Consider the following 27104-nt stretch of genomic DNA (forward strand, 5'->3'; position numbering starts at 1 on the left):
AAAAAAAAAAAAAAAAAAAAGAGAGAAAAAAACTGATATTCTACTTCTTGAACTGCTTGTTTAGTTTATGATTTGCATGCCCTTTACATGCCTGATTTCCTTTACTTCAGTTCTGTACGTTGGTTTCTGAATTTCTATATTCTTTCTGAACACTTCCATACGAGGAACTTTCCATCACTTAAATCCATCACAGCTAAAGATAAATTCTTCATAGTTCTTTCATCTCTTTCACCTATTTCTCTGGAAAAGATATCAAGCTTAGTTTAATATTTCTACTACACTGCCACATGGTAGCTCAAGTCAAGCAGCTTGACTATGGCACCGCCTTTGATTCCTACTTCCCTTTTCCTTCCATCATCGCTACAGTGAGTCTCTCTTCCAAATGTCTTCTGAGGCACCTTTCTAGGGCTTTCGCCATAATACCTATTTAGAATCTTGTGCTGGTGTCCCTCTTCATTTTCTTAAAGCACTAATTCACAGCACATCATTTGCTTATAATGTCTTGCCAATGTAACCTTCTTGAACACTTACTTCCAAATTTAAAAGGCATTTTTAGTGTTGCACTGTCAAGGGTAGTTTTCAAGTTTCTCCACCTAAAACAGAAAATTTACTCTAACCTGTTTCATAAATGTTTATTGTCAAAAGTACTCTGTTTTCTGCCTATGTTTAAAACCTTTGAAAATCCATTTGCAGCTACTTCTCTCCCCTTCTAACCCTAAAGGTAAAAAGAATATTAATTTCTTACATCACACATTTTCTAGAAACTGGGGGAAAAGATTCACAAGACTAACAGACTCTCCCTCCAAGAATCAACGTTCTAGTATCTTTCCATTCAAACACACTTTGTTATACTGCACTGTACCTGGAAGGCCTATTTCATCTTTACTGTACACGGCTATCAGCCATGACTATTTCACAGTTCCTGTCAGAACCAACACTTCTACTTTCCTCCCCTTAATTAAAATCACTGGTTCCATGTTCAACTTAAATTCTGCCTCCTCCCAACAAATGTCCCAGCCTCACTCCCTTCATTAGATGTTACTTCATATTAGTACAATAGTATTTATAAACCTATGTTACAAATTATAGAACTTAAAGGAGAGTCACATTGAGAGCAAACATTCTCTCAGGCTTTCATATTTATGAGCCAATATGAAATAAAAAATTAAAATCATGATAATTAAAAACTCAAGTCACAGAGTAAACTGGTCAAGCAATTTGTGACATGGCATTCACATGGCCGACACTGACAAAGGGTCTATAAACTGCGGTACAGGGTTTCAGGGTAAATCCTGAGGGTACTTGACTGACCTTGTTAGATACAAAAGTTATATTTCTTGTTATATAGGTCTTGCTTTATCTTGGTCTTAACCATCCAGCAGAAAAGTATAAACATGAGGTATAAAAAGTAAAGCCATATTAATATTCTGAGCTGTAAAAGGCTCAAGTCAACAGCTTCTGACATGGCTAGTCATGCAGATAACACACTACTATTATGGACTACTGGAGTATACTGGATTATTTTGCTGAACTCACGCACCTATAATATTTAAATGACAATGGAATACCCATCTCTGACTAAACAAAAAAGGAGGATATAAATGAAGGACCATTTTTTATCTGTACATACAAAATAGCGAGGATAGATATACAGCTACTTTCTCTTAATTCAATGAGAAGAAAGGTTTGTACTAATAGTATTTGGACAGGGTATCATGTCTGCATCTTGTACTATAAATAACCATTACAAAGACAACAATGTATTAATTATTGAAACTGTCCTACTAATCAGTTTTGGAACTGTCTCGTTGGTATTTCTTTCTCAAATTAATAAAAATAAACAAATGAAAAAAAAAACTGTAGAAGTTACATTGTTCTTAAGTAAACATCACCTATCATTAAAATGTCTCAAATTAAGAGTAAAGAACACATTCAGGGGCTGGGGAGATGGCTCAGTAGAATAAGTGCTTGCCTGGCAAGCACAATAATGGATACACAGAAGCAGCTTAATGAAAGTTTTCAAATATAAAATATCACTATTTAATATTAAACTAATTTCCCAGAAGCAGCTACACCTTTTTAATGTATCCACTTGCAATCCCTCCCTCCATCCTGATGAACAACTTGATTTTGCAATGTAACCTCCATAGAGGATGCAAATGACAACTAAGGAATAGAAAACAAGAGACCACACAAGAAGGGAAATCAGCTAGAACTTTTGATAACAGCACAAGGTTCTAAGAAAATGACACAAAACATTCATGCATATTTATAACCGTGACCTGTAAGCAAAACTAATGCCATGTATAGATTTCTAACTTTCAAACTTTTACAAGGTCTAACCTTTTTTAAAAATCTGAATTTCAGTTGTTTATGAATAATCCATAGTTTACAAAAATACTTAATTTTATTAAAAAGCTATCCCAGCAACCATTTTTACTTTTCCTCTATTAAAAATTAGTTGGGAGAATGGGTCACTGTCTCTGTAAATAAAGAGTATCATTCTTAAAATCTCCAATTCAGGGGCCGGGGAGATGGCTCAGTGGAATAAGCGCTTCCCTGGCAAGTGCAAGGGCCCAAGTTCAATCCCTGGTTCTGCAAAAAAAAAAAAAAAAAATCTCCAATTCAGAGAATTTTTAGTTCAGTAAAAGAGAAACGTTCTTCAGAAGTTTTCCAGGAGTTAAAAATACACACTAAGACCATCTATCTATAGTATATAACAACAAAATTTTGACCTAAAATAAATTTATGGCTAAAATCTTTAAATATTGCCCATGGTTTGGGAAAAAGATAAAAAGATACAAATTGTTTGACATAATTCCCTTCAGGTACATACCCACAACAAAAGACAGAGCACCACAAATAGCCTTTCACAAGAGTGCTAAAGACAGTTCTACTCATAATGGCTAACCTGTTACAATCCAGCTAATCACAATAAAGAACTATGTTGTACTCACTCATGCACACTCAGCACTACATGTAAATGGACAGGAATACACACAACACCATGCCTAAAAGTAAAAAACATACTGCACAAAAGAAATAATTAAGAGAACACTGATCACATTTGTAAGCCAATATGAAATAAAAAATTAAAATCATGATAATTAAAAAATCGAGTTTATAACTGTTTCAGATAGGCTAGTAGGAAAGAGTACAGGGATCTTTATAAATGAGGAAAACATACAAGAATTAAAAATCTACCAGTGAGTTCTAAAGACAATTTTTTCTGAAGCTATCAAAGATAGGTTATACACTGTTTTACCATGTAAATCTGTAAGTACAAAATTATAAAATGGTACAGAAACAAACACAAATACTGAAACTATAACTAAACACTCCAAACCAAAAGGACCTTACACATATATACAGACTACTCCATTTAATGGCAGCACAAAAATATATTCTCAAGTGCACGTGGAATATTTTCTGAGGCAGATAAGATGTTAGATACAAAATATGTCTCAACAAATTTAAGGTGACTGAACTTGTACCAAGTATATTTTCTGATTACAGGAGAATGAAATCAGAAATCAGTAGCTAAAAGAAAAGCTGAAAATCAGTCACCAATATGTGGAACTATTAACAGGTAGCAGGTAGAAGTCAAAATGAAATCAGAACCAATCGAGACAATGAAAACAACAAAAACAATCTATGGGACACAGCAAAAGCAATACTCAAAAAGCTTATAGAGGTAAGTGGCAACATTAAAAAGATGATTTCAACAAATTATTTTTTTTATTTTGTAAAAAATGGTTTATCAACTCCATTTTTGTAAAAAACACATGGGAGAAATCTAGCCAATCACCACACAACTGTAAACACATGAAAAGTACAACTTGGTGTCTAAGAACAGACCAATGTTTGTTTATGTCTACACTACAGCACTGTCTATGCATTTCCTTTAACTGCTTTAAAAATGTCATGTGTCCCCACTGATGTCTTCTGTCCAGGTGACAGTACAAGAACAGGGCCGTGGAGGGCAGGTGACAACCCTAAGCGGTTTTCTACTGTCCCTTCTTTCCAATCAGAGATTTGTGGGTGTGAGGAATCACACCCCTGCCAGCTATAGTCGCCTTGATGAGGGAATCCAACTGTTCATCTCCGCGGATGGCGAGCTGCAAGTGACGTGCAGTGATGCGCTTGACTCTGAGACCCTCTGGTGCGTTCCCTGCCAGCTCCAGCACTAGGCAGTGAGGTGCTCCAGGACTGCAGCACTGTACACGGCGGCAGTGGCACCCACTCATCCGTGGCTGGCAGTGTGCGTCTTCTGATGTCTGTGGATGCAGCCCACAGGAAACTGCAGGCCAGCTCTCTGTGAGCACGACACAGCCTTGGCCTTGGCCTGGCCACTGTCCTTCCCAGCTTTGCCTCCAGCCATAGTCTCGGCTGACTCTGCCTCCGCTTGGCCGCTTCACCGCCCGCTGCCACCCCGCACTGCTGCAGCCACTCTCCGATTTCAACAAATTAGCAAAAGGAAAATTAGACATTCACATACAAAGAATGAAAGTGGACTCTTGTCCCTACCATATACAAAACTTAACTGAAATAGATTAAAAGCTTAACTAGGTGAGACTCCCCCAAATTGTAAAAACCTCTCAAACAATGAAAAATCTGCATGACATTAGTCTTACTTTAACCAGGGATTAAATTCAGGACCATTCTACTGAGCCATCTCCCCGGCCCCAAGTTTACTATTGATTAATTTATTTAATTTTAATTTTTTGAGACAAGGGCTTGCTATGTAGTTCATGCTATCCCTGAACTATGTAGCTCAGGCTGGTCACAAATTTGAATTTTTGAAAAAATAATATTTAAAACGAGATCTCACTGCAAAGCTTGGTAAATGAAACCAAAACCAGGTCAGTAAAAATAATGGAAGAAATGAAGCTTTTCAACTATATGCTAGACAATATTAAAAGGTCTAAAAGACATACATAGTATCAGAAGTAGATTACCCAGGAAAAAAAGAAGTTTTCTCCAAATCAGTTAAGAACATCAACGTGCATATCCAATAATACGGCAATCTTGGACTGGGGAAACAGCTCAGGTCTTAGGTGTCTGCCTGGCAAACACAAGGTTCTGAATTCGATCCCCAGTAATGTAATATATATGTACAATCTTTGCATAGAACTATAAATGCATGCACTAGTCAACATACTAAAGTGCAAAATAAATTTTTTCAAAATTTATTTTTAGGGCCGGGGAGTTAGCTCAGTAGAATAAGCACTTGCTTGGCAAGCGCAGGGTCCTGAGTTCAATCCCTGGTACCACGAACAAAATAATAGTTTTTAATTCAACGAAAAAGAATAAAATACGTAAGTTGAAAATGATACAAAAACTTCTCATCTGAAAGGCCAAGAACTGAGGATGCAGAAACAACTCCAGGCACTTTCATCCATCTTACTACTGGAAGATGTTTGACAAAGGATCCAAAAACAAATTGGAGGGAGCTCCCTGGCAAGCACAAGGGTCTGAGTTTAATACATGGTTCCGCCAAAAAAAAAAAAAAAAAAAAAAAAAAAATTGGAAAAGGCCTCTTTGACGAATGGTACTGGGAAAACTGGTTATCGACATGCAGAAAAATGAATATAGATCCATGTCCTAGTACTAAAATCAAGTAAAAATGTATCAAAGAACCTAGAATATACAAACAATCTCCAAGAAGATAAAAATTCTTCAAGACATAGGCATTGGTAAGAACTTTCTGAACAGAATCCCAATTGTACAAGAAATAACACCAACAGTCAAATCATAAGACTATATCAAATTAAAAAGCATCTGTAGAACAAAATAAACAAACAATGAGAGAAAAGACAATGTACAGAATAGAGAAAAAATTTTGCCATCTACTCAGAAGACTAGTATCTAGAATGTAAAAAGAATTCAAAAAAAATTAGACTCCTAAAAATAGAAGTATCAATCAAAAATTGGAAATGGAAATCAACAGACATTTCCCAAAAAAAGTACAACTGGTCAGTAGATACATAAAAAAATGTTCAACATAGTTGGCAAACAGAAGATTTCAAATGCAAACACAATTGAGATTCTGATACCAAACAGAATAGCTACACTAAAAAAACAAACAAACAAACAAAAAAAAAACAAACAAACCAAAAAAAACAGCCAAAAAATGGCAACTCCCCTGGACACAGGCATTGACTCCTGTAGGTACGCTTCCAAAAGCATTAAAGACACCTTGGGACAGTGATGCGTGCATGCCCTCGCGCACACAACTCAACGGCTCATCTTGGAAATGGTTCATAAGCCCACCAACAGATGAACAGGCATAAAGATGTGGTACTCATGCACCATGGATTACTACTGTGTCAGTCAGTGCTTACTAGAGAAAAAGCTTCAATGATCATACACAAAATGTAAGAATTTACAAGATTAACCTAAAATAGCCACCCAAAGAGAGAGTTGTGGAACAGGTGAAAAAGGTCTGTCTGTGTGCTGGTGACAAGAAGGATCCAGTTGATCCTGGAGCTCAGGGTGGTGTTCTGGGCAAGCAGCATCAGGAGGCTGAGGGCTCTGCAAGGCAAGGCCGAAAGATCCGTGCTGAAAGCTCGGAAAGGACGTCCAAGGTGAAGGTGAAGACTGGAACTCCTTTGAAGAAAAGGAAATAAACCTTCCTTCTTTCTTTTCCTTTTATTCCACTCAGGCAGCAAGTCTCCTGATTGCTGTCACTCACACCCAGGACGTGTCTTCTGCCTTCAGTAAATCCCTTCAGCGCCCCTGTGACTATGCTGATCCAATTAAAAGTTGTCAGTTGACTGGCATAACTAACTCAGCCATAAGGGATAACTATGAGTCACTTGTCGGAAAATGAACGCACGCTGAAGCCGCCACACTCTACGATATGCTTCTCTTAGCCAACACACTCACCCATAAATAATTTAAAGATCAAAAGAAAAAAAAAAGTGAGATTGTGAAGAGAAGGGATCTGCGATGGGCATAAGGGACACAGAAGGGAGCAGACGAGAAGGAAAAACAAGAAGGATCCACATGCAGTGTGTGTATGTGCCAGCACCCTCAATGAATATGTTTACCTGTACTGCAAACATACACCCATAAAAATTTTTTAAAGAAATGATAAAGGCCAAAAGAATGATGTTCTTAAAAGTATAAGCAGAGTAGCAATTAGAGAGCCTTTACACATAATGAACAAAAATCTGAAACAGCCCTAATGCCTACAGATACTTAGATGCATCCATATAGAACTACATGGTTTGCATACATGATACAGTATTACTAACCAACAGAAGGAACAAGCTCCTTGTAGCCCCAGAAATATGGATGATTGTTATCAGCAGAAGAAGCAAGACACATACCTACAATCCCAGTACTCTGGGAGGCTAAAGCAATAGGACTGCGTGTTCGGACCAATTCTCAGCAATTAATCAAGGTCTTTTTTTTTTTAAATTTATGTGTGTGTGTGTGTGTGTGTGTGTGTGTGTGTGTGTGTGGCCAGCTCAGCCCACCAGGGGGCGGGGCTGGCTGGCATGTGGTGCTGGGGGATTGAACCGTGGTCCCTGTGCTTTGCTAAGCTTGTTCTAAGTAGGTGCTTTAGACCACTGAGCCATCTCACCAGCCCCTAATCAAGGTCTTTACACAAAATAAAAAATAAAAAAGGGCAGGGGATGTAGCCCAGTGCAAAGATGCTGGGTTAAATCCTTAAAAAAAAAGACATACTGTATTTATTCCATTTACATAATATTCTAGGTGTGGAAAAACTAATCTATAAACACAGAAGCCAAAACCATGGTTGTTTGGAATAGATAAGGAGACATAAAACTTTTGAGGGTTTTTTCTTTTCTCTTCTCTTTTTTTGAGACAGGACCTCGCCATGTAGTCCAGACCCATCCTGAAACCTGCTATGTAGACCAGGCTGGCCTCAAGTTTGCAATCAGCCAGCCTCAGCCTCAGAAGTGCTCCGGTCTGGGTCTCATGGATAACACACTATTAGTTGGATACCTGTGGAAAACAAGTCCGCTGCAACGTGCTCTCATGTACAATGCCAACAATAAGGTGAAGGAAACACAAAGGGGCAAAAGGACCCGTTGCAATGAAACTGATACAAGATGTGATTCTTAAAAATAGTGAATGCTTACATTTAAAAATATTTTATTACATACAGTACAAAACACACTACCCTTCATCCCCCTCAAAATACCCCACACACACCCACACACACTACTGAAACACTTATCACATCATTCTCATCACTTGTGAAGCAGTTCTGCAGTCCCCTTCACGTCTGTAGGTGTGTTCCTGGGTGCCTTGACATCCCACTTCAATTCCAAACATTTACCTTTCAGTCATTCTGATTCAGGGAAGAGCCAGAAGTCTCACGGTGCCAAATCCAGGGAGTAAGAAGGATGAGGAAGCACTGTGATGTTATTACAATGCTTTCTAGCTGGGCACAGTGGCACACGCCTGAAGTCCCAGCACTCAGGAGGCCAAAGCAGGAGGATCTTCATGAGTTCAAAACTAGGCTAAATAGTGAGTTCAAGGACAGCCTGAACTACACAGGGAAACCCTGTGTGCATGCATACATGCATGCAGGCAGGCAGGGCAGCCTTTCTGCTACCAGCAGCAGCCTCCCCCGTGTTTATCACATGTAAAAATACACAAAAGATGACTTCTACAAGTGCCTTGTAAAGGGGTAAGAATAATGGGTGTTGTTTAATGTGTGTGGAGAGGGGCCACGCTGAGGGAAATTAATGGCATTTTACTATAAGACATTTATATTTAAACCTTCACCATTCTTTTCAATCACACCTTGTACAGTGGCAACAAATAATTCCCTCTCCCACACAGGAAGTTCTCAGTTGTGAAGGTCTTTGGTAAATGCAATAACTGCTCCTCAGCTCCAGGGTTATTTGTGATCCATTTTTGCTCTGACAAATGGAATTTATCCTCATAAATTAGTGTTCTATATTTCTTACTAAGAACCTAATTAAGTAACTGATACATTAAAAAAAAAAAAAAAAAAAAGGAAAGCGAGGCACTTTTAGATAAGTGGATGCACCTTGATACCATAATGTCAAGTGAAATAAGTCAGGTAACACAAGTTTAAATACTACATTGCTTCACTTGTGTGAGAAATCCAAAGTATAAATAAGGAGCAAAATGTGGTACACTAGAAGTAGAACTTGCTCAAATGGGAAGGGGAACAGAAATGGGAGGAAAAGCAGGGAAGCAAGGGAGGTGAACAGAGATTTCAAGGGGGGAGGAAAAGATGGAAACAGATCTATTGCAAATGGGGAAAAGAAGAGCAGCTGGAGGATGGGGAAGAGAAGGGTAAAAAAAGAATTAAAATGTGTTATGTAAATGTACACATGCCCCATGTTCTAACCCTTATGTACTGTACATATGTACTAAAAAAACTAAATAGCAATTTTCCCTTCCCTAGTACATAGTCTATTTCCTCTTCTGCCTATAAGCCTCACTGTGAGTCCAAAGCTGTAAGAAGTCAATTCATTTTTCTTAATTACTAATAAATATGTTTCCATGTAAGTGAATATACACTATTTCATAATACTGTGAAATATTTCACAAATTATTTTTTAAAAGGATGGATGGGAAGTAAAGGGGATATAAAAGTTAAGATATATTGCAATAGTTAAGATGTAAGAACTCACAATAAATAAAGCATTATGAACTGCAATCATGTACTAATAAAGGCATTTTCAAAAAAACTTAAATGACAGTGCATGCCTTCAGCAAGACACTGTTAGTCTTCCACCAAGATTAAAAACTTCAGTGGAAAAACAAATGGTAATTTAAGGGTGATAAGCCATCCAATTATAACCAGGAGACAAACTAACCCTAAGAGTAAAGAGGCAAATACAATTTTATTTGTGAATACTTAATGCCAGCCAATGGTATAAAAATTGATAGTGCAAATACATGATTTACACTGAGTATTTGGGGAGCACAACTGAGATTGATACTTTATGTATACAAATTTCAGAAGTGTTGTTTTCTCTCAAGATGTAAGAATTCAGCAAGGTGATATCTCAATGCTTAAAAGTTGATTTTCAAATCTTGCTCAAGGGGGAGATTTCCCTAAGCCAACCACATTATTTTATTCACTTTCTTCCTTTATAATTTCCTGTATTAAATTTTCAGTGCACTACTCAAATTTTTGGAATAATTTCATGTATACTGTCCTTCTTAAAAGATCCAATTATCTTTCTAAAAGTATCCAAGATATAACAAGAGAAAACCTAAATTAATGGAATTACTTGTAGTTTCACTTCCTCGCTAACCCTAAATAGGGCTAAACTTCCACAATTTTATTCTTTCAACATCAATGATAGAATAATTTGTTTGTACTGAGAATTATTTAAATATTTTCTAAACATCCAACAGAGTATCTTCCAAATATTTAAAATTCCTTGGAAAAAGAAATGACAATGGTAAAATACGCTGATAATATTTTCTAACATAGGAACTCGTGCATAGTGAGTTTCCTCTGTGGCTTGCGGTTGCCCATAATCCTCTCAAAATCCTCAACCTGAGGCGTTTGTTGAAACAAGCACAGTTTAGATACATTTCTGTCTAGAGGTAAGGAACCAGATGAGACTTCTTGATGTCTTCAAAGAAGTCATCCTTAAGACTAAGGGAAATGGTTTAAACATGATATGGGTAACTCAGATACTGGAGGAGAGAAATTCAAGGTGTTTTTATTTCATAGTAAAGGAAACTGCTGTTTCCCACCAACTCAGTGAAAGGTTATGTACTAAGTTCTAAATCTGTCTCTACATTGAAAGATACTGTATCCCATTTCCCAGTCTTTGTGAAGACTCAAAACAAAGGCCTGAGTCACATCAATTCACTCAATTCTAAATCCATACACGATACCACAACATCTTGGTTGTCTGGTACCCTTCATACTTTTCAATATCTAAATTTCTCATCTAGTCTTCTTCCAAGACTTTCTTGAAAACACCACTATCAACTTTGATCTGATTGGGGCCCAAATTTCCTGCTATCCTAGAAAATCCTCTCAATCTCAGCCTTGATATGCTTTTTATTTATGTATTTATTCCGTGAAGAAAATAACATATCCTACACATTTAATATATTTATTCCAGTAGCTTAAGAATACCAGAAAAATAGCTAAGAATCATTTATTTCCATACTCAATTTCTATTAAACAAACCAAGCAGAATATAGTTAATCCTGCAACTATCAAAGCCAGAAGGCAGTGGCCCGCAATACTGCTCAGCAGACTAAGCACAGGGACCAAGGTTTGATCCCAGGTACCACATGCCATGCAGGCGCCAACCCAGCCATCAAGACCAGGCATGGTGGCACATGCTTGCAATCCCAGTGCTGGGGAGGCTGAAAACAGGACCATCACTACAAGTCCAAGCTGCAAAGTGAGCTGTACGAAGAAGAAGGAAAAGGAGAAGGAGGAGGAGGAGGAGGAGGAAGAGGAAGAGGAAGAGGAGGAGGAGGAGGAGAAGGAGAAGGAGGAGAAGAAGAAGAAGGTAGCACAAGAAGATATGCTTTATGAATAGTTGGACTGAGGTACACACTTGGTTTTAACATTAACAAACTACGTGATAATCCTTAAAATGGGCCTTGATAATAGTACATACTTCACAGATTAAAGCTAAGAACTAAATTTGTAATTTATTATGTTAAGATATAAAGATGTGAGACTTAGCAGATCTTTCTTTGCCTCATTCTCCTCATCTGTGAAAACAAGATTAAGTGCCTAGAAATGGTCTTGAAATAGCAGTTTGTAAGTACAGGATACATACTCACAAACTCTCACAAAATTGTCTCCATGTACTTCTTCATTGAGTCATGTTCAACAATTAAGGCAATGCATGACAATACTATCATATGTCACTTTTTAAAAATGATCTAATTACTTGTTTTCCATAATTTAACCATTTCAAGTCAGTAAGCATTTAGCAAAGATACAGGAGTCAGAACACTTTGTCATTTACCTCTCCACCAACAAGTTTCTCTTTTTCGGCTCTTTGTATCTTCTGATGAGCTTATTAGCATGACAAATAACTAAGAGAAAAATCAATAAAACCATGAAGTTTTCTTCTAATAAATACCGTTTCACATACATATTCACCATTTTTAATCTGAAAAACTCAAAATATTTCAAAATCCCAAAGTTTGTGAGCACTGGCAGATTTCAAATTAGGAATGCTCATCTTGGCAAAATTTACTGCAAATATTTCAGTATTTTAAAACAGGATTCCAAAATCTGAAACACTTTCAATAAGGCACATTCAATCTTTTTTTTGTTGAAAACACGACAGTCTTATTTACCTTCTTGGTGCTGAGACAAAATACCAGACCCCTACGAGTTAACCCATAACATTGGCTTACAATTTGTAAAAGTTTCAGTCCACAGAGCTAGCTCTCAAACACAGCAGTATGGCAGAGGGGCATGGCCAAGGAGAAACAGATCATGGTATGCAGGAAGGAAGCAGGACATCCTTTTACTTTTCTTTTTTACTCCACCAGGCTGGAAGCCTATTGGCTAATGCTAGTCACACTTAAGTGTGGGTCTTCCCTCTTCAGTAAATCCATCACATACATCCTGTCCTGTGCTACACTGATCAGTAGACTAATCCAGTAACTTATTAGTATTTACTTGCACTAATCCATCACACAACCACAATCCAGTCACCTCCAAAAAGCCCCGCCTTTGAGAGCACGAGACTTTCAGAGACCACTTAGATATGTCATAGTACAAACCTATAAACTTTTGAAAGTATTTGTTTCCATGCAGAAATCACCCTAAAATTAGTACTACAAGGAAAAGAACAGCCCTAACTTAAAAATCACACATGACTAAGGCAGAATGAAAAATTCCAATTCCATATAGTTAAATTGCATGTAATTTTGATCAGAAAAAAGTATGTAAAAATATTAACATGAAAACTGGATAATATATAGCAAACTAAAGAATAGTAAGGTGAATCAAGCACAAACCTAGAACACTTAACTGAGCGTACTTATTCAACAATAGAATATATGCCCTGGAAGGTTCTTTGATGAACAAGAAGTCCATTTTTAGAATAACAATTACATGACAATATAGGAAGCATTAAACTTCACTTCATTTTAAAAAATTCCCAGATAATTCTTAAAAGAACAGAAAAGAGAATATTCAACCAGTATGATATATTGTGGCTTAGACATAATGTGCTCCAGCTCATCTACACTTCCAAGGTGGTGTCACTCAACAATGCAGCAAAGTCTACCATCCATCATTTTTACTTTCCCATTTACTTCAAAACCTTTTGGTTCCCAATTAAAAAGTATACAATCTGACAAAATCATTCTACACTGTTTTTCTTTTATCTGTTAAAGCTTTAACAAACACACACACACACACACACACACACACACACACACCTTTCCATCATGGTTTTAAATAAAAAGGCAAGACAGAAATGAAAGCTTAGCTACTTAAAAATAATATATGAGGGAAGAACTGGACAGAACTACAAAACGACGTAGTTTTCATTTCAAAGATGGGATTCTTTTATTCTTTTCACTATTTTTCAAAATTTTTAAAGTGAGCTTCTAGTATTTGTTGGAACATGGAAGTAAGGTTAAGAAAGAAATCACTAGTCTGGTATGATGGCTTGCACCTGTAACTGAAGTTATTTGGGACCAGCTTGGATAACATAGTAAGACTTTTATCTCCAAAAAATAAATAAAATGAGAAGACTGCCCCCCCAAAAGCATCACTAAACAAATGCTAGATTAACATTTCATGCATTATTTATTTTAAATATTTTTCCTCAATTATGCAAAATTCAAATGTAATCACAAAGACTTCAAGAAATTCAGTACCTGTTTTTTACTTAACATTGCACTGATTTAAATATAGTGTTAAATGACTTAAAAGCACCTAAATTCTCCAACACAAACACAAAAATGCCCAACAGGTACAAGAAAAGATTCTTAGCACCACTAATCAGGGAAATACAAATCTAAACCACAATGAGATATATATACTTGTATCTGTTAGAATGGCTATTATCAAAACACAAAATAACAAGTGTTGGCAAGATGTGGAGAAATTATGTACTGTTGTCAAAAATATAATGGTGCAGCCTTATATAAAACAGTACAAAGATTCCTTAAAAAACTAAAAATAGACTAGGACATGGCACTGCATGCCTACAATCTCAGCAGTTTGGAAGGCTAAAGTAGGAAAACTGTGAGATCCTGTTTCAAAACACACATACAAACCCACAAGTGTACATGCATAAATGGGGCTGGGGTAACAGCTCCACTGGCACCAAGGGAGGAAGAGAGGGAAAAGGAACAGATCTAGTAAATGATTTTGTCACAGGCTTGGTCTGAGGGTCCTGAGGCTAAAGGAACTTATCCTACCCCTTTAAAATGAAGCATGCAGGTTTGCTGACTCTCATAGCAGAAAAAGAATTTTCAGGACACATCAATAGAAAGAGGCATAAGAAAGATTTATTACAGGAAAACATACGAAGCACTCAAGAGTGGAATGTGGGTGCTCAAAGAAATAAAGCACAATACAGTTGGGGTAGGGCACACCTTTAAAGGCAGTTGATGAGTTATTTTGTCTGCCAGGCTATAGTGCATGCCAGGCATGTGGGTGTGAAGTAGAGATAGTTTAGACAGCTGTCTCTCCTGCTTTTTGGATGGAGGAAGTTGAAGGAAAAGGCAATTTATAGCTAAAAAGCAAATGGGCAGATCAAATTATTTGCAGCTGAAAGGGACTTGCCCAGGTTCGTTCCTTGAGAGTAAATAAACCAGGCTTGTATTCTGAAGTTGTAGTTTTTCTTTGAAGTATAATTTAAAATTTTTCATTTTCTGGTCTCTTTTCTACTTAGTTTTATTTCTTTTATCTATTTCAATCCTACAATCCTACTTCTGGACAGCTACCCCAAACCACCGAAATCAGGATATCAAAGACATATCACCTATATTCACTGCAGCATTTTTGTATGAGCCAAAACATGCAAAGAACCTAAAGTCTATCATCCTTCATGGATAATGAATTCATACAGAAAATGCGATTTATACATACATTGTGGGGAGGGGATCCTGTCATTAGCAACAACAGGAATGAAGATAGAAGATAACATGTGAATTAAACCACTCATAAAAGGAAAATAGTGCATGATTTTGTATTTTAAGGTACTTAAAGTAGCCAAATTCACAGAAGCAGGTAGAATGGCAGTTGCCAGGGACTTAGAATATAGAGTCAAATGAGAAGCTACTATTCAGTGGCTGTAAGTATCAGTCACGTAAGGTGAGAGTTCTAGAGAACTGTCATAAAAACACACACAGTTAACACTATACTGTAAAGTGAAAATTCTATTAAGGAGATATATTTCATATTATATGGGTTTTTATAAATAAAAACCCCAAAACTACACCTCGTCATTCATAAGAAAAAAGCTTGTATGTAAGCAACATCATCCAGTGGAGGGGAAATCAGTGTGTACTGACCATATCAAGAAGTGACACCTATTTCTCTTAATCATGATCTCTCTCTCCACTGGTGTGTGAATGCTGCTCTCACTCCTTCATCTTCCAAGCAACCTATCTATATAGTGGTACCTTGATTCATGGATTTAATTTGTTTTATGATTTTGGAGAAGACGCTACATTTGTGTTTGTGTAGGGGAAATGGCTGCAGTTCTATTTTATGTCACCTGATAGGGGATTTGTGCACAGAAGCAAAACCTCATGTAATGCTTCAGTTTGAAAACTGAATTGTTTGTGAACAGAAGCACTGGTGAACCAAGGTATTTTTTTTTCTTTCCCCTCTGACCACTTGGTGAAGTACGAATAAGCCAGCCCACAATATTTAGAGAGTCATTTTATTTTTATTCTTTCCCTTAAAATAAAGTAAAAGGTATTTTGTAATTTTATCAAATAAACAGCCACATAGTAAAGGGCTAGAAAACTACAATTACATTCACAACATAAAATAAGTTACAAACATACTAAGAAAGGATTGCGAACTATGGTTTAGAAAAAATATGTTCAGTGAGGTTTTGATGTAATGGTCATGTCATCTTCTTATGCCTCCCAAAATAACTTCCATGAGTATGAAAAAAGACAGTACTCTAGTAAAGGGATTAAGTAAAACAATAAATGGACTTAACAAAAATGAAAGGCAGCATTCTTCACACAAACTAAATGGCTACTATAAATTTCCAAAGATCATTTTCTTTTGCAAAAAAATTCAATTACTTTTGCTTTTGTATAAACAATGTCTTTTGTATTTTAAACTCCAAGAGTTGCCAAAATAAGTCCATTTTCAAGAGACGCCTGTCAACTTGCATATTTACATTTGGATTTTGTTGGCTTTAGACCCTCTGCATTCTGCTCTCCCTTTGTGTAGTTATTATTTGTAGGTCTGGCAGCCGCTCTAGATCTTTGTTTAACTTAGTTTCTTTGTCTGACTTCTGCAATATATACACATCATAAAATTAGCATGAAATAACACTTTAATTTCCACTGTGGCAAAAATTTATAAGATTTACACATAGGTGAATCCACAAGAAAAAAAAAAAAACCATGGAGACATACTAACGACTAATTTCTCCACCCAAAGATGACATGAAACTGCTAAGAGAACAGACTACTAGCTTAACAGTGTACACAAAAGATTCATGATGAAGATTACATCCAATTTTAATGTCTTAAAAGCTGAATAATTATAAAGCAGAGACCCAGTAGAGTTACATTTGCTAGGCTGCCAAAATGCCCATTTTTCCTGCAGTTTCTATTGCATATACGGTCCTTTTTACCTCCCAATGCATTGTACCTAACTTCCTGTGCATTTTCAGTTTTATCTAATACTGATGTCAGGTAAGGGCTCTTGTCTCAAATTCTTCATGAAAGTGTGAAAATGACAGTAATATGTTGAAGTCCATGCCTTATTATATATTCATGTAAGTAGACTGTGCAATAGAAAAAAACATTAAATGAGTTAGATCTTCAACATCCTACAGTGAAATGTGAAAATTTATGTTCATATATATACATACATGCACACACACACACACGCAGAGATTTTGATCATAAGAACTTTAACAATATATAGGTATAATCAAAAATAATATTAGCTGGCTTGACAGTCATAGTATAATTACCCTAAATCAAATTTTTCACCCGGACCAAGGCAGCAGTATCATTAGGAAAATTCCAACAAACTATTTGTTTTGCCTTTACTTTTTATATTTATATCTCATCTGAGAATTCATGATTTTTTTGAGAAACAGAGTTAATACCATTTTTTGAACAAGTGCTTTGCCACTGAACTACCTCTCCAGTGCTGGATTAAGACCATCAAGGGCGTTTTTGTCTTCTACTACACATCAACCTAAAAGGAGCTATTTCTTCATCTGAAGTTTGAGCTCTTTCTCAGGTCTCTTCCAGGGAAAGAAGAGGAACAGAGCTATTCTGTGTAAAGCCAAGCCCCTAGTCGGCCCGTGGAACTCCTTACCATCTGTTCCCTGACATTTCAATCAGCTCAAGCACTTGCCAAAGAGATTTCTCTGGATTAGGGATTCACTAGTGAAGAAAAACGGAATAAAATCAATTTACCTTTTTTTTTTAACTAAACATCATTTAAGTATGAAAACCATCATGTATAATGCCCAGATAAGCTCTACAATCAATTCTACAGTCTACCATACAAACAAAATCTTTAATCTAGATTGAACAAGAAATTAACAAAATAATTTGCTAATTTGTTGCATTAAAAATCATTTTATAATAGGAGATAAGAACTGACATAATGCTTTCAAAGAAAAGTTTCTTAAAAGAGAAAAATAACCATGAAAAGGTATCGGTAAATCATTTGGCAAGTAACTTAAAAAATAAAGAATGGAAGTCTTTATTCAGGAAAGGAAAGAAAGAAAAGAAAATAGAGAAAGTAAGACAAAAGATACTCATGAGAATTTTGTTTTCGGGGTGGCCGGCTCAGGCTGCCTTAAGGGCAGGTCTGGTAACCCAGGTGGAGGTAGGGCTCGAACCGCAGGATGCTGCGCCTGACTGTATTTGCATGAGCAGGCATTTAAACAACTGAGCTAACCGGCAGGCCCCCATACAAAAGATACTCATAGATCCTATGTTTCATTATTTACTGGAAAACTAATGGATGGTTGCCTAAAATAATTTGTGAAGCAGACATTTAAAGTACTAGACCGAAAAGTAAGATATTGTTATACCTCAATCAGATGACAGCCAAAGAAGTCTCTTTAATAACCATGTCAGATGGTAGGAAGATCAATAACTAGCTGACTGACGACCTCCACATCAGTAACCCAAACCTATACAGATAAATAAGTCCCATGACACCTGATAATCTGGTCTGAAAGAAAAAAGTCCACTGACTCAGCAAAGAAGTACAATCACAGGGAACAAAGATGGGTTTTGTTTTTTGGGCAGCATTAATCAATGTTAAGACTTTCATGAAAGAATGTCAAAAGTAAGCCATGGCATAATTTCCTCATTCTTCTTTTAGACTTTTAAAAGATTCTCTAACATGGACTAGGAAAACATTCACTGAAGCAGATGAAGTATAAACATGTTCTACAAATGATTAGAAAAAATAAACAATCTGAGTAGGGGAACCAAGCTAAGCAGGAGGTGTACAAATGATGATGTAATTGGCTAACAATGCAAAGACAGCTGTTGGAACTCTTTTCAAGGCACGGAAGACAGCAGTAGAGGAGTTTTTAAATGGACAAACAACAACCAAAAAACCCCAAAAACCCCACTAAGTTCTACTTGTAAGACATCAGGTAGTAATAACTTCAGTTACATAAAGAGGTGAATATGGTTATGTTTGCTGAACATAATACACTAGAAGACATCTTACAGTATACTTTTAACAAACTAAAACATGAAATATATAAGTAAAAGACAATTTCATTTAAGACACTGTGAAAGAACAATACAGAATGAGGATAAAAGCATGTCATCAGAATTACCCAAACACTGAGAGTAGTTCTAGGTGTCAAGAATACAGGCAAGTAAACGAGAGGGAATTATCTGACAAATAAGAGCTAGGCAGGCTGTCTGAGTTACATACATACATACATACATACATATATACATATATACATACATACATCACAGCATTTGGAGTACATTTCCCTTTTCCCTCATTCATTCAAGAAATGATATGCCAGGAAGGCCCACCCCCCTAGAATGTCCAAACTACCCATCAGTAAATGATATACATAATATGTATATTCACACATGTGCCCAAGAATCACTAGACTTTAACACAAGTCCAAATTTTACTTCTTTATCTACAATATACTTGAAAAGAGACTGAGTAAGGAAAACCACAGATCATTCCTGTATGCAAAGTAGAAACTTCCTAATAATGATAACAAAATTATATATTTTAATGATCAAAATAAAACATTTAGATAAACTCTATGGATTATATCTGCTCCTTTTCATTTCCACATACAAGTTATATCTTACATCTTCTCTTAATTGAAGGAAAGACACATGCTGGCCAGAATGTAGAGATGAAAATAGAAAGTTTTTAAGCAGACAGCTTATCTTTTGAAATATAGGCTGAAGATCCTGAGAACTCAATCTGTGATAGTACAAAATGGTACCCAATCACTTATCAACAGCTTCCCCTACCCTAGCTTCCTGATCAGATGTCATGGTTTTTGTTTTGCTTTAATTGTATGTATTTGGCACAGTCTCTCTACACAGCTCAGACTCATAGTGCTCCTCCTGTTTTCAGCCTCCCCAGCACTGCGATTACAGGCGTGCGCTAACACACACAGACTGGGTCACCAGCCCAGTGCACCCAGGGGCAGGGCCAGCACAGCATGCAGGACCCAGGATTGAACCCTGGTCCCTGCACTTGCCAAAGCAGGCACTTAGTCTGCTAAGCTATCTCACCAGCCCTGATCAGATGTTATGAGTCCATAAATATTAACCCTTTCTAATAAAATTAAAAGAGAAGCACCTTCATTTGAATTTGCTTTTCCTCAAACTTTTAAAATATTGGTTCATTTTAAAGACTATTTCATTTTGTAACTGAAACTCCTTATCCGTAGACATCTGACGAGCTATTTTTAAGCAGGGCTGCATCACAATACAGCTTCTGCTGCCAGATCGCATGGCTTGGTTCAATGTACACACTTACTTAGCACTAAAGATAAAGTCGTCCTTTAAGAGTTTTGACTTTGTATTATATCTAATTAAACCACATGTGAGTATGCATGCATGTCTGTGAGATCACATACATATTCACATAGTAAAAGAATGAAAATCAGTACAGTACCAAAGTGGTTACAACCTTCCAGCTAATTAATTTCTCACTTTAAAAACAAAGGCACCTGGGGCCGGGGAGACGGCTCAGTGGAATAAGCGCTTCCCTGGTAAGCGCAAGGGCCTGAGTTCAATCCCCAGTTCCACAAAAAAAAAAAAAAAAAAAAAAAAAAAAAAAAAGTACTTCTCTACCATCAGGAAATCAAAGAAATGGAGCATATGCTGATAAGAAATGGAGCAGTTTTCCAAGGTAGACAAAATTACCACCAAAACCTAACATAGTAAGAAGAAAACAACCACCTGAATTGGAATCTTGAATTGGTCTCACATTCCTCTACCCATTTTCACTGAGTCTTTAGATTCTTCTAGTATCCTTGCACTCCATCTTGCATGTTAAATTACTTTTTTAAAACCTGCAAAGACGTTATTTTTTAAGCTACTCTGATTTTATTACTTTACATGCTATCACTTCACAACCATCAATTTAAGAGAATGATGCTTCCTTTTTTTTTTTAACTTGTCTGTCCAGGAAAGAACATCAACCTCTCTCATTATTTAAACTAACCATATCATCCCAATCCTTGACTCACTACAAGGAAAACCTCAAACAATTTCCCAACACAGAAGAAAACAAGATAGGGCAGCCTACTTTCTTCTCTTTGGTTCATTTAAGTCACTCTGAGATATGATGCCAAAAACAAAAGTCATAGAAGAAAAACAGGCAAAAGAAATTCAGAAGACAACCTACAGAATAACATGAGTAACGTACATCTAGATTATTTTGTAAACAACTACGACAACACAATAACAACAAAACTCAATTTAAAACTGAGCAGATGATCTAAAAGAATATCTAAAGAAGAGAAGTGTAAAGCATGCAAGCCATTCACACTGCCTCAAGTTCAAGCACAGTCGCTTCCACAAATGCACGTTGTGGCTACTGTGCTGTATGCTAATTAAAAATGGTGGTCTACAAAGTGGATCTTGCATATAAATATGTAAATTAAAGTGCTATTAAGTCATATTTTCAATATGATTATTGCTAAATACAAAGAAAAAGAGGAAAGGAGATGGAAGAGGAGAAATAAGAGGATAAGCCTTTAGCATTTTTGCTATTTTTTTACCTAGTCTAAATTCACATCAATGAATGTGATTATTTTCAAAAGTAACATCTACTAAAGGCAAAGAAAACACTACACAAATACCATGAGATAGCACTTCTAGGTAATGATCTTATAGAAATGAAAACCAACATTTTCACAAAAAAGTGTACAAAATATTTATAGTTACTCTAAACACATCCTCTCACACCATAAGCAAATACTACATATAAAAAATGAAAAGGGGGTTCATATCTCAGCGAACTAAAGCACCTGTTTAGGCAGAGCGCAGTGGCCGGGGTACAATACCCAGTGTGCCATGCCAGCCCGGGGCATGCAGAGACAGCAATTAAGACTGCGCATGGTGGCACGCACCTATGATTCCAGCACTTAGGAGGCTGAAAACAGAAGAATCACTATGAGTCTCATCTACATAGTGAGATCCTGTAGACCCTGTCCTAAATGTAAAAAAGAAAAAAAAAAGTAAAAATGAAATGGCCTAGAATAGGCAAAAAATCTTTTTAAAGTTGAATTGTCTTACACTAATTTTAAAACATCCAAACCTATACTAATTGAGACACTGTCAGGCAGGCAAAAAATAAAATAGGTGTATTGATCAATGAAGAATAGAAAATACAACAACAACTGAACTTGTGGCCAAATGATTTTCAACTAAGACCCTAACAAGAATTCAATGAAGGTAGTCTCAAATGGATCTGGAACAAATACATTTTATAACAGAAGAAAAAATCAGCAGATCATGGTGGCATGTGCCTGTAATCCCAGAACTCTGGGAAGCTTTGGCAGAAAGATAAGTTGCAGCCCAGCTTGGGCAACTCAGCAGGACCCTGTCTAGAATGAACGAATCAGAGAATGAGTGGACAAATGAATATGAGGGAAGGGGAGAGGTTAGTGTGAAAATCCTGAGTTCAATTTTCATACCAAAAATTAAACAAAACCACCTTGCAACTACTGTCTCAATCTTCAAACTTTCTTTAAATGCTTAAGAGAACTAAATGCAAGATCTAAAATCATAAAATTTCTCCACAACAGAAATTAATTTCACAACTTGAGGGTACACAGATGTTTTTAGACAAGACAGGGAAAGATTTAATAAAAAACCAAAAATCTTAATATAATCACATCAAAATTAAAACCTAATGTCCTATAAAAGACTTACAAAAAAAAAAACCTTTATGAAAAGCCAAGAAATATGTTGGATGTCTGTATACAATTGTCGAAACAGATTTCATAGCTAACTGAATTATACACTTAAAACATGCACATTTTATTGTATACGTATTACATATACTCAGAGGCCATGAAATACATTTTATTACACAGTGAAATGCATATTATAAAACCTATATACCATAAAATACTACATGAAATTGAATAAAACTGAAATTAACCAAACTAAACAAAATAGCCATGCAAAGTTTAATTCTTATTTTCTGGGTTGAATAGTCTCTCAACTTTGAAAAAAACATTTAAATGATTAAATCCAAGAAGTGAAAAAGTACAAAAGATTGGTGAGAAAAAGTTGGCAGAGATCTTAGGAGTCATCTGGTCCTTCCTTCTAATTAACTCGAGTCCTACCAACATATGAGACAAATAATTGTATCAGACATCCAAAGACAGTCTTTTCCACTACTAAAACTCATCATCTCTAGCTTTCTCTTAAGATGAAAACTGCTCTTCTACAGCAGAAATTGGAATACTACAATATTATCTATGGGTGAAACCCAAATTATTATCTGTTCGTTACCAATACAGTTTGCCTAACACCATACAAGTTTGCCACATTCTATTTATGACTGTTCTCAAGTTGTAACAGGAGAGTTTGAGGGGCACAACAAAACCCAGTTTTTATTCCACACTACACCCAGTATGATCCCATACTGCCCCTACACACAAGCATACACACGCATGCACACGCGCACACACACATACACACTCCTGTTTTCTAAAAGAACACCAGAAAAATACATATACATGATAGCATCCATTAAATCTGGAGAATATTATTTCCATTCGCCTATAGTCTTTTCATCTCCAATTTCTAACTATTCCTTCTATGAGACCAATTTCAGTAGCTCAGATCCTAATGATGGCCCTACATGAGTAACTTTCTTCAAACCAAGAAAATGCATTTACTACTCCAGCTAAGATTACACTGGGACCATTGCCTTTATGACTGCCAAATTTTTGACACACTTCTATTAACACACTTTATTGAGACTTCAATATCCTCTTTTATGTTCCACACTTTCTATTTCTATAGTAAAAACTTCATAAATATCAATGTACATGTTTCTTTTTAAATACAAATTCTAAAATATGAGAAGCTATGTATAAGTTCTCTCAACAAAACTTACTTAGGTCTATTGAAGATGCACTTTATTTACAGCTGTTCACTTATTCTAGGACACAATTTCATCCTATTATATTTGATATAAGCTTTCCAGTTTGAAAATTACTCTGACTGAAACAAAATGGGACCATAATCAAAGTGCTACGGGGAAAATTTAGATGTGATAGAGATCAGGAAAAGGAAGCAAGAGAACACCTCAAAGAAACCTTCCAGATGCAAATCAGTGAAATGGGTGTGGCTTACACATACATCAGATAAAATTAAATCTGAATTCAGCTTCCTTTTTAGCAAATACAATCATTTAGTACATAATTTTTATATATCATATAAAATAGAAATATGTATTCATAATATCAAAAGTAGATTGAAGTTAAGATATGGTGAGTGAATCACATATTACTTGTAAAACCTATAACACAAACTATCACCCAATACTTTGACATAGGACTCACTTTTGCTTTCTATCTGGAAGAAGTCCATCCTCTTCCTACACACTGTCTCCCAAAAGAGTACGTTTCCTCACCAGTGTGCATGGTTCCTGAGTATGTTCAGCTAATACAATTTAAAAAGTGACGGCAACTAGGAAAGGGACTAGTCTTTCATCATGTGTTGGTAGTCCAAGGAGGTTATGGCAGCTCTAAAGGCATGAGCTCTAATCACAGCATCATTATTAAGTGAGATTTTAATCTTTAGGTTACTTGCTGCCACCATTTCATTTGACTCTAACTTGGAATCAGAACTTTCTGTAAGGGGCTTAATTCAGTAGGACATAACTAAAACTGAAACCTCATAGAGAAGATTAGCACAAGAATAATGCACAAATTTGTGAAGCCTTCTGTATTTTAAAAAGCCACTGTGGAGACAGGAAAAAAAAAGTAAAGGGGGAAATTATACATATATATATATATATATATATGATAGCTGAGATGACTGTAGTACTCATTTCCATCAGTTTTTTCAAAGTGCCAGCTAATGTTTAAACTTTTCACATTGACTAACTCTATATGCTATTATCTATATTCTGAGCAACTATATCAAAGACAGCAAAGCGTAATACAAAAACCACAGTTGACTACCTCTCAGGTTGTTGTTCTCAACGTGCAACATTTCTCATGTCTTATCAATTAGTATTCTTTATAATGAATTTTTTATAATTAATTTTAGAACTACTGTAAAGTATAAAAAGAAAAGAATTATTTTTGAAAGTAAACAGTTTAATCATTTGACCAATTTTGCATACCTATATCTGTTAATCTGAAGAACAAATCTGACAATAAAAATATGTAATACAACAACCACTGTTAAATTTTTATTCTTGCTTTGAAACTGTCCCACTTGTACTGTCACTTGTTATTCTATTTTTATCTTTGTTTCTGCTATTTGTTTTTACTCTTTAAAATCATGTTTTTTTATCACTTCTCGGCCTTTTGGCTAAGATCAAGTGTGAAATCATGTTTTTAAAAACATCCATTTTGGAGTACAGATCCTCTATTTTTTCCACAATGCTTTTTTTTTGCAAACATCACATTCTTAATGCTTTCTCCACACTTAGCTTGTTTCTTTAAAGTATAGCAAAAATGACACAAACTTTTGCAAAGTATTGTAACTCCTGTCAATGTCTTTCCAAACACTGATCTCAGCTTTAATAAAACAGCTTCCTTTATGAGTCCAAGATTAATTTTAAATAATTAAGAGATTTGAGAATACAATGAACTCTTGCTAAGAGTACAATTTATATAGCTGAAGCAAAAATACAGATTGAACACTTAAATACAGCTGACCAGACAGATGTGACTAGTAAGCCTATATCATCAATCAGTACATTTTTCAGGGGAATGGAGAAGCTTACATCTAGTCAATAAAAACTTCATCAGCTTTACCTTTAAAAATGGAAATGTAGCTAGCCTTTTTAAAAAAGTTCCGTAAGAGCAAATTAAACAATAGGTATAAAGAGACTCGAAGCAGGAAACACGTATATCAGGTCTTAAAAAAAGACACAAGGTAAGTACTGAGTAGAACAAAACCTAAACATTTGACTTTCCTAAAAAGGACCTCCCTCTGTAAAAACAAATCAATCTTGCTGAAATAAGCTGCTTGGGATAAAAACTAGGAATGTTATCCGGCATTATTTCTTATAAGCCCACTTAACCTTTCTGTATGGCAACAAAAACAACCTGAACATTCTTTAGCAGCATGGTATGACATTTAATGTCCCTTATGCGTCAACAGAAAGAAGGAAAAGCTCAATACTCTACAAGAGAAAAAATAAAACCAACCTGGCCCTGGGCACATTGTTCCATTCCCACTTGTGAGCCAGAAATAGCAGCCTGCTCTTCTTTCAAATTGGGATATGATTCTCTTATACCAGCGACATGGCATGCAAAGAATTGAAGAAACACTGATTGCAAAGACTGCTACAAGAGTCTATAATTACTCAGAATCACAGTTCCTACCAACATAGATCAAAATAAATACAGTATACTGAATCTAAGAGCTCATACCTAGTAGGTTTCCGTATGAAGATCAATGCCGTGCAGAACGGAAACATTGAGCCTGTTCCTGCCCACATGAACCCGCTTTCCTATTACAGGTGCTGAGCTCCTGATCCCATCCCAAACAGCATTCCTCACACCTGGAGCCCCTGTACTCAGGCCACCACTAAAGAGAGTCTCCTGACCCCATCAGCCTCCTGCTTACCTCTCCATGACACACTCCCTCCAGCTCGGTCACCCAGGCTGAGGAAATGCAATCGACACTCTTCCTGCCTTAGTTCTTTGCGCCAAGCTCTTCTTTTAAACATACTCTGCCCCAGTACAAGTAAAACACCCATAATTGAACCTTAATTTCCCTCTCTTTTTAAAAAGAGATTGTTGTTAACACAAGTCTTAGCATTCTGTTCTACAGAGGACACCAAAGAAAAAGAAAAAGATAATCCTCACTGTCAAGATGCTCTTTTCAAAGGGGATGCAGGGCCGGCCAGAGAGCTCAGCAGACTAAAGCACCTGCTTAGGCAGATGCAGGGACCAGGGTTTGATCCTCTGCGTTCCTGCCGGCCCCCACCCCAGGACACACTGAGATGGCAATTGAGACTGGGCATGGTGACACACGCCTATAATCTCAGCGCTTGGTAGGCTGAAAACAGGAGAATCACTATGAGTCCGATCTGTGTGGTGAGATCCTGTGAACCCTGTACTAAGTTTAAAGAAAGAAAAGAAGAGAAAGGGGATGCACTGTGAAATAATGAAACATGAAGTTAACAAAGCACAGGTTATGTTTTACCCCTTCCACCTACTTCATATAATAAAAAATTAAAATCTGTTGTCCTT

At 36.3% G+C, this 27104-nt stretch overlaps 1 protein-coding gene and 1 pseudogene across 3 annotated transcripts in view; both read right to left on the minus strand.

The window, feature by feature from the left end:
- Nucleotides 1-27104, minus strand: part of Tcf12 (transcription factor 12) — a 396809-nt gene that overhangs the window by 258750 nt on the left and 110955 nt on the right. The gene's annotated exons all lie outside the window — the stretch shown is intronic.
- LOC105741862 lies at nucleotides 4008-4442 on the minus strand (annotated as a pseudogene).

Source organism: Octodon degus, unplaced genomic scaffold (assembly GCF_000260255.1).
Source record: "Octodon degus isolate 3935 unplaced genomic scaffold, OctDeg1.0 scaffold00026, whole genome shotgun sequence".
NCBI classification, from domain to species: domain Eukaryota; kingdom Metazoa; phylum Chordata; class Mammalia; order Rodentia; family Octodontidae; genus Octodon; species Octodon degus.